A 7,868-nucleotide genomic window follows, 5' to 3' on the forward strand; every position below is an offset into this window, starting at 1 on the left:
TTGTTGAGATGGAAAAACGCTTTGTAAAAAGTGATAAGGCTGAAACAAGTTCTTTGCTTCAGAATTTAATTTCCATGAAGTATCAAGGCAAGGGAAATATAAGAGAGCACATTATGATGATGTCCAACATTGCTTCTAAGCTTAAAGGTCTAAAGCTTGAGTTGTCAGATGACTTACTCATTCATTTAGTATTGCTGTCTCTTCCTTCGCAATTCAGTCAGTTTAAGGTGACTTATAATTGTCAAAAGGAGAAATGGACTCTTAATGAGCTCATTTCATTATGTGTGCAAGAAGAGGACAGGCTGAAGCAAGATAGGACTGAAAGTGCTCACTTTACTAGCATCTCTAAAGACAAGGGCAAAAGGAAAAGAATTGAGGAGCCCAAGAACAAAGCTGCTGCTAAGGGTCCAGAACAAAAGAAGCAGACTAAGGATAACAACTGCTTCTTCTGCAGGAGTTCTGGACACGTGAAGAAGGATTGTGCCAAATATCACGCTTGGCGTGTTAAGAAAGGTATGATTCTGTCTTTGGTCTGTTCTGAGGTTAATTTAGCTTCAGTACCTAGAAACACTTGGTGGTTAGACTCTGGTGCAACTACTAACATCAGTGTTTCAATGCAGGGTTGCCTGAACTTCCGAAAGCCTAGTGATACTGAAAGATGGATCTATGTAGGAGATGGGAAGAAGGTAGAAGTTGAAGCCATAGGAAAATTTAGATTATTATTAAGTTCCGGTCATTATTTGGATTTAAAAGACACTTTTGTTGTACCGTCATTTAGACGGAATTTGATCTCTATTTCTTATTTGGACAAATCAGGATATTATTGTTCATTCGGGAATAAAGAATTTACTTTGTCTTTAAATTCGAATGTTGTTGGAACCGGTTTACTTTCTGGTTATGATAATCTTTATTTGTTGGAAACTGTGGCTAACTATAATGAAACCTTGAATGTGGAATCACGTGGTACTAAGCGGAAAATTGACAATTTCAATTCAGGGGTGCTTTGGCACAAGCGTCTAGGTCACATCTCTAAAAATAGAGTTGAACGACTTGTGTCAGATGGAATTTTAGATTCCATTGACTTCACAGACTTTAACGTTTGTGTAGCATGCATTAAAGGAAAACAGACTAAAGATAAGAAATTAGGCGCATATAGAGCTACAGACGTCTTAGAATTGATACATACGGACATCTGTGGGCCATTTCCAACTCCTTCTTGGAATGGTCAACAATATTTTATATCATTCATAGACGATTATTCTAGATATGCCTACCTTTACCTAATTCACGAAAAGTCCCAATCAATAGACGTGTTCAAATCCTTTAAGGCAGAAGTTGAGAATCAACTTAATAAAAGAATTAAAAAGGTCAAATCTGATCGTGGTGGTGAATACTACGGCAGATATGACGGTTCAGGTGAACAACGTCCGGGACCATTTGCCAAATACCTAGAGGAATGTGGAATCGTCCCACAATACACTATGCCGGGGTCACCCAGCATGAATGGTGTAGCTGAAAGACGAAACAGGACTCTTAAGGATATGGTAAGGAGTATGATTTGTCATTCCACCTTGCCAGAGTCACTCTGGGGAGAGGCATTAAAAACAGCAGCATACATTCTTAATAGAGTACCAACTAAGGCAGCGGCTAAAACACCTTATGAGCTTTGGATTGGGCGTAAGCCTAGTCTGAAGCACCTTCATGTTTGGGGATGTCCAGCTGAGGCAAGGCCTTATAGGCCGAATGAAAAGAAATTTGAACCCCGAACAATTAGCAGCTATTTTATAGGGTACTCAGAAAAATCAAGGGGCTATAAATTTTATGATCCTAATTTGAGAACAATTTTTGAGACGGGAACGGCAACGTTCTTTGAGGATATTGAGTTTGGGGGGAAGATTAAGGTTAAAGATTTTGTCTTTGAGGAAGAATCGGTAACAATTCCAGAACTGATTCTTCCACCAATTGACTTTCCCATTATTGAACAAACTCAAGATGATCTGGTTGTTCAGGAAGAACAAAATCCAGATCAAATTCAAGATCCTCAAGAACAAGTGCCTCAAGAGCCAGCTCCATTGCGGAGATCCACTAGAGAAAGGAAAAATGCTATTTCGGATGATTATGTAGTATTTATCAATGAGGTAGAGGAAAATGTTGGCATGACGGAAGACGACCCAGTCAACTTTCATCAAGCCATGCAAGATTCTCGTTCAGATAAGTGGATCGAAGCAATGAATGAGGAGTACAAGTCTATGCAAGACAATTCAGTTTGGGAACTTATCCCATTACCTGAAGGAAAGAAACCCATTGGTTGCAAATGGATTTTTAAAACCAAGCGGGATTCCAATGGTAATGTGGAGAGATATAAGGCACGTCTTGTAGCTAAGGGTTATACTCAAAAGGAAGGGATTGATTATAAAGAGACTTTCTCTCCGGTTTCATCGAAGGACTCTTTAAGAATAATCATGGCTCTTGTTGCTCACTTTAATTTGGAGCTTCATCAAATGGATGTAAAAACAGCTTTTCTCAATGGCGACATTGATGAGACGATCTATATGGTGCAGCCAGAAAACTTTGTGTTGGGAGACCCAAAGAATATGGTGTGCAAACTAAGAAAATCCATTTATGGGCTAAAACAAGCTTCTCGTCAATGGTACCATAAATTTCATCAAGTAATTCTCTCATTTGGTTTTGAGATGAATACAGTTGATGATTGTGTGTATCATAAGTTCAGTGGGAGCAGACATATTTTCCTGGTCTTGTATGTTGATGACATACTGCTTGCCACTAACGATATAGGCATGTTGCACGAAACTAAGAAATTTCTATCAAAGCATTTTGAGATGAAAGATCTTGGTGACGCCTCTTTTGTATTAGGAATTCAGATACACCGAGACAGATCTCGAGGTATTCTTGGATTGTCACAAAAGAGCTATATCGATAAGGTTCTCAAAAGGTTTGGGTTACAGGATTGCAAACCAGGGGACACCCCAGTTGCTAAGGGAGACAAGTTTAGTCTCAAACAGTGCCCTAAGGGAAGTTTGGAAATTCAAGAAATGCAAAAGATCCCTTATGCTTCAGCTGTAGGGAGTCTTATGTATGCCCAAGTATGTACGCGTCCAGACATAGCGTTCATAGTAGGGATTTTAGGCAGATATTTAAGCAATCCAGGTCTTGACCATTGGAAAGCAGCCAAGAGGGTCATGAGATATTTGAAGAGAACAAGAAACTACATGCTCACATATAGGAGGTCAGACCAGTTAGAGATCACTGGGTACTCTGACTCGGATTTTGCGGGATGCCAAGACAGCTTAAGATCAACTTCAGGCTATGTCTTTCTGTTAGCTGGTGGAGCAGTTTCTTGGCGTAGTGCCAAGCAAGGTCTTACTGCTTCATCAACCATGGCAGCAGAATTCGTAGCAATTCATGAGGCATCTGACCAGGGCATTTGGCTGAGAAATTTTGTCACGGGGCTGCAAATAGTTGAAGGGATTGAAAGACCACTCAAGTTGTATTGTGACAATAGATCAGCAGTCCTGTATTCTAACAATAATAGGAGCTCAACCAAGTCAAAGCACATTGACATTAAGTTCCTAGTTGTTAAAGAGAAGGTACAAAGTGGACAGATATCCATAGAACACTTAAGGACAAACTCCATGATTGCGGATCCACTCACTAAAGGTCTACCACCCAAGGTCTTTCATGAGCATACTGCTCACATGGGTGTGCTACAGTTTGAGGAATCTTGATTTTAGTGGGAGTTTCGTCCATTATGTAATTCATGTTCTATGTTTAATTGTAAAGTACAAATACATTGTATTTGGACTTTCTGATCAGAAATAAAGTTTAAAGTATTCAGTTTTTGGTTACTTTGTACATTTAAGTTATGGTATGATCTCATTCGATAAAGTAGGACCAGTTGAAAATTGACATGCATTGACCAACTTCATGTAATTTTCATGCTACACTTTTCATAATGGGTCTATGTCATTTAGTTGTGTCAGTACGGGTGATCATTGATGGGTTTAGTTATGCTTATTATGACGAAAGCCTCTTTGGTTCCATGTGCTGATATGATTAATGGACGGGACAATTTGGATTATACTCAAGGTAATTATAATGACATTTTTGACGTCATAAAGTCTAACACACTCCTAAGGATACATGTGTGACCAGTGGGAGATTGTAAGATTTATGGGTCACATATGTAATTAATTAATAAAGTGTGTTAGGGTCATTATATAATTAGTCAATAAACTGGGGGTCAAATAATATATAATAGTTTATGGCTAAAGAGCATAATAGTTATGAAAATTAATAGTGTAGATACCAGGCAGTTTCTAATTTAATGAGGGGCTGAATTGGAAATACTGCAATTTGGGATATAACTAATAATAGTTATATATAGGGGTAATGGTCCCCAAGGCAAACACAACAAGACTATTCAGTTTCAAAACCCTAAAGGAGAAAACTCTCTGGTTCTCTCTATCCCCATCAAGAGAGCAAGGTCTTCAGGGTGTTTTGCTGAGGAAGATCACTCAACCCATTGGCTCTATCATCATCATCTCAGGATTTCATTAATGGCAATTCCCACAGGTACGCTTCCGCCTTTGGCTATTCATCATGTAATTGACATGGATTGTTGAGCACAACGTTATTAAGGTTTTCCCAACACTCCCGGGTGTCTTTTTGAGGTACTGCAAATTCGAGTCACAACTTTCATGTGATCTTCAGTTGGCTTATTCATGAAACCACTTACCATACTCATTGAGTAACCAATATCTGGTCTTGTGTGAGTTAGGTAAAATATTTAGAGAACCTCTCCAATTTGTCAGCAAATGATGGTATTTCAACCAAAATGAGAAACTGATATCAAAAGCTTCAAGGAAGTTCACTCAATGGAGGAGGGACTACATCGAAGCAAGTTTGACAGTTGAATCCATATGATCTGATCTAGAAAGAGCTAATGCGCTTGAAGCAAGTCTAGAAGCTAACAAGAACCGGTTTAAGGAAGTATTGATCATGGAGAAGCAACTACTGCAAAAGTTAGCCAGGATGGAGAAAAGGAAAAAGGATCTAAGAGAAAATCAATGTAGTTGAATTTGACATCATTGCTTCTCAATCAGAAAAGAAGAACACTCTTAAGAGAGAGAGAGAGATCTATTTGATGAAGGGAAAAGGCTTAAAATCCAAAGAGATGAGTTGAAAGAAAAAGCAACTAATTTGCAACACAAGCATAGTTTAGTTAAGGAAACACAAAAATAATTGAAGCTGAATGGTTAAGACTAGGAGAAAAAATTAAAAAAGTTGTTTCTTAATGATTATTATGTATAATAATAACATTAACAATTGTAGTATAGTTTTGAACAAAATAAGACTATTTTCATTCACACTCACTGGTAGCTAAATTTGCAAGGCAACTTTCAGTTATGTGAATTAAGTGAAAAAAATCAATATATTAAAGTACAAAATGAAAAAAAAAAAAAAAGTAATTTATTTTTCCTATTGACTAGAATGGAAAAAACACCCTTCCTTGGCTTTGCATCTTTCAAGCAGATAAACATTTCTGAGATTTACTAATGCATAGTATTTTAATTTTATCATTTGTCACCACTGAGATGGTAAGGATGAGTTTGTCTCTCTTTATTTTAGTCAGGTAACAAGTTATTCGTGAATTCGAGAAAACTTAGGATATATTTACTTCATGAAAATATTTTCTATTTTCATTTCCTATGTTAATAAGGATATAAGAGACTTTTGAAGTTAACAATTGTCTATATTTTTAAAAACAACGAAGATGTCAAAAAACTATTTTCATTATTTTCGGAAATGTATATTTATTTATTTATTTATTTATTTATTAATATTTCATCTTTTCTCCATGACAATAAAAACCAAAATGTTTTCACAAAGTAAACAGAAAATTATCTATCGTGAGTGTATAGATCATGGTTTATTCGCACGATGATGCATTAGTCATCTATGAAGTTTTCATGAGCAATTTTTAGAAACATCTATAAGAATATCATAAACGTTCAATAAATTTGTATTGTCAATTTTCTGTACTTTATCTCTATAAATAAAAGTGGTAGCACAGAAAATACTTTTAAAACACAAAACAGGTGATGAAACACTAACACATATCAACGTCATGTGCAATACTAACACGTAGATATCAATAATTTACCTTTGAAACCAGTTGCTCTCCTTTTTTGTGCTGACATCATTGAACTTGAATCATAAGTCACACTGTCATCAAATGAAAGTATTGATGGAGCTAGAAGAAATGAAAACCACTACATGACAATTTATTCATCCATTGTTGCTCAAGCTCAATAAAAAATTGTGTAAAAGAAAAACTTTCATGTCCACAACTAAATCTATGCTTTTTCACCAATAGGGTCGGTGAACTGAATATCCTCCATGCTACTTTTGAGCTTGATTACATGGATTCCGCTTTTTATACGAAGTGAACTCAGCATTGAACCTGCATACTTAACCTCTGCATGGATCCATTCATTTTTTAAAAGTTTATCATCTATGTCCAGTATAAATTTGAGATACTTGTCATGCAGTTTCAAATCACACACATGTGTATGGTCTTGTTTTACCTCGAGATTGCAAATTCCATATTCATAGCCATTGATGAACAATTGGACACTTAATGAACGGAGTTCATTATTGTGGCACTCATTGTGTGTTGAGTATGACTCATATTTACTACACGTTGATTTACAAACAACGAAGAGAAAATGGCAATTCTTCTATGGAAGTGTCCATCCAAAAAATTTCTCTTAAATTTTCCATCTTCTCTATGTTAACAATGAAAAGAGGAAGAAAGAGGAAGAAGAGAAAACAATCACTCTATGGTTTCATATCATATAATAAACCAAAACTGAAGTTAATAGGGTTACAATGAGTATATATAGAGGAAAATAGAAAATATCTAAAATACCCTTACTACTAATATATAATAATATTATCTAATATCTCCCCTCAAACTCATGATGCATTAACATGGAGCATCGAGAGTTTGTCAACTAAAAAACGGAAACGTTTAATGGAATGCATCTTTGTGAACAAATCAGCAATCTGTAAAGAAGAAGGGACAAATGGTAGAGTAATAGTTCCATGCTGAAGATGATGACGAGTAAAATGACAATCAATCTCAATGTGTTTGGTGCGTTCATGAAAGACCGAGTTGTGAGCAATTTGAATAGCACTCTTGTTATCACAGTGCATCGGAGTTGGCTCAGCAAGAGAGATACCCATATCAGACAAAAGCCAACGCAACCAAATTATTTCAGCGGTAGTGGATGCCATAGCACGATATTCAGCTTATGTAGAAGAGCGAGAGACAATGTCTTGTTTCTTACTCTTCCAAGAAATAAGAGAGTCTCCAAGAAAGATACAAAACCCTGTGGTGGATTTACGATCAGTGGTATCACCAGCCCAATCAGCATCAGAATAAGCTCGTAACTCCAATGAGGATGACGATGGAAAGAGAAGACTTTGAAATTGAGTTCCTCGAAGATAACGAAGAATCCGAAGAACTGCTGCCCAATGTACTGTAGTGGGGGAGACAACAAACTGACTAACAACATGAACAGCATAAGCAATGTCAGGTCTGGTAATCGTAAGATACACTAAGCTGCCAACCAAAGTACGATACAAAGTGGAATCTGGTAAAGGAACACCATCCGAGGGAGCATATTTTACATTCAACTCAAGAGGAGTATCTGCTGCTCTAGTATCAGAAAGACGAGCCTGATCAAGAATGTTGGCAATGTACTTGGATTGAGAAAGAAGGTAGCCTCTAGGAGAGTAGGCAACTTCAATCCCCAAGAAATAGCGAAGAGTTCCCAAGTCCT

The sequence above is a fragment of the Cicer arietinum genome, chromosome 8 (assembly GCF_000331145.2).
Source record: "Cicer arietinum cultivar CDC Frontier isolate Library 1 chromosome 8, Cicar.CDCFrontier_v2.0, whole genome shotgun sequence".
In the NCBI taxonomy this organism is placed as follows: Eukaryota; Viridiplantae; Streptophyta; class Magnoliopsida; order Fabales; family Fabaceae; genus Cicer; species Cicer arietinum.